This window comes from Leptodactylus fuscus, chromosome 11, assembly GCF_031893055.1.
Source record: "Leptodactylus fuscus isolate aLepFus1 chromosome 11, aLepFus1.hap2, whole genome shotgun sequence".
In the NCBI taxonomy this organism is placed as follows: Eukaryota; Metazoa; Chordata; class Amphibia; order Anura; family Leptodactylidae; genus Leptodactylus; species Leptodactylus fuscus.
The window spans coordinates 75,346,381-75,348,444 of record NC_134275.1 but is presented as its reverse complement, the minus strand read 5'-3'; positions in this window follow the sequence as shown (position 1 = coordinate 75,348,444).

The window sequence follows — 2,064 nt, the reverse complement described above, 5'->3', positions numbered from 1 at the left end:
GCTTCTTGTGAGGCTCAGAAACCCCAGTCTTGGGGCAATATATAATAGCTTGGTGGTTGTTACCCCCTTACCTGGGTTGGCGGCTGCCAGATCAAATGATCATGTGTATATTCAGTCCCCATCATTGCACAGTGATCAGTGGAGAATTGGGACAATGCATCCCTTTGTGGGATGTGCTGCTGACAATGACATTGAAGGGCTTGTCCAGCTGAGGTCAGTTTTTCACAAATGATTTAGAGTGGGTTAAAAACTGAAAATAAGTTATTTCTACGATCTCCTGCACCGCCACTGCTTACTGTGCATAGGGTTAAAAAGCAGAATTTGGTCCAGGACCAGATGGTTGGGCGCCGACATTCCAAAAAGCCTGTCCTAGCTTTTTCCCTATTCATAAGAAGAATGGAGGAAACTCAACTGACCGGAAGTTCTAGAGTGGTTAATAACCTGGTAAAATCTGTAATAATTATAGGTATAGCTGAGGGTAAGACTGTTCATTCTTCTGTTTCAACTTAGGAACAGAACAACGGACTGAACAGTAAAGATGGATCCATCTAATAATGGAGGGTCCTGTGGACAATGATACAATGTATCAAGTATCTTATGTTCTCCATCATTTCTCTGGGTTCTCGGTGCAGGACTTTTTCCTCTGCTATTTAGATGAAGTCTATGATGGCAGCCTTCAGCACTGGTGTGAACATAGCCCAATGTTCCTATCTAATACAGTATTTGTTACATAACTATTATGTTATAGGTTTTTTTTTTTAAATACAAATTTTTATTAATTTTCAGTAATAAAATTAACATGTAACAGTATGTAAATACATTAAGCATGTACATCGATAGAAAATAATCAGTCCATAAAAGTTAAGTTATAGTTTTTGTGCCTGTTTCTTTCGTTTACTACATGGACATGTTAGACCATAATGAGCGAAAATTCCCTGATGTTATGTTTAGAAAAATGTAAATGAAAAAGCAAATGTGGGTCATTGTATTTGTTTTCTACATAGTAACCCATAAATTTACATGGATATGACTCCTCAGATCCCTGCCTGACAGCGTGAATCCTCTAAGGTCATCCTCCTCCACAATACATTAGATTCATGCGTGATACTTGACAACATTGAAAAAAAAAAAAGGCAAAAAAACTCTCCATAACCATTCAGAATGTCTATTTTATAGTTAAGACAAGTTCCATCATGTCCAATCTGTAAACCAACCAATTTGATCCAGTGCAAGGTGAAAAAACCCCTACAAGACTCACACCAAAAATTCCCTCCCAACTCCAAATATGGATATTGAATTAAGTGACTACATCCCTGAATCAACACCTTAGCCCAAAAATTTCTAGGATATCTTAAAGTGAAGGGGTCAATTTTTTCCAAATTTTTAAACTTTTAAAAATAAGTATTATTTTATTCTTAGTACGGCCACAGTGGATTGTCAGCTGTTTGAGACAGAGACCTCTATCCTGTAGTGTGTCATCTCTTGAGGGAAGGGGTCCTCTATCTTGTACAGTGATGATTCTTGGAGGGCAGAGGTCCTCTCTCCTGTAGATTGCCAGGACATGGACCTTTGTCCTGTAGAGTACCAGCACTTTGGAACATGGACCTCTTTCCTGCAGTGACAGATCTTGAGGACATGGACCCCTCTCCTGTAGAGTGACAATTCGTGAGCACATGGACCTCTTTCCTGCAGAGTGACAACTCTTGGAGACATGGACCTCTTTTCTGTAGAGAGACAGATCTTGAGGACATGGACCCCTCTCCCGTAGAGTGACAATTCATGAGCACATGGACCTCTTTTCTGTAGAGTGGCAGCTCTTGGGAACATGGACCTCTTTCCTGTAGAGTGCCAGTTTTTAGGGGTTTGGACTTCTCTCCTGTACAGTGTCAACTTTTAGGATTAAATTCTCTCTTGTATAGTGCAAATTCTTTTGGCTACGTTTCCGCTATATAAATCGAGATTATTTCTATGAAACTCTCAATCACTTGTCCGTTTATCCACATAGGGCATTGTAACAGTTTTAATTTCAGTATTTTTTACCCCCCACCCCCACCCCTACCCCTC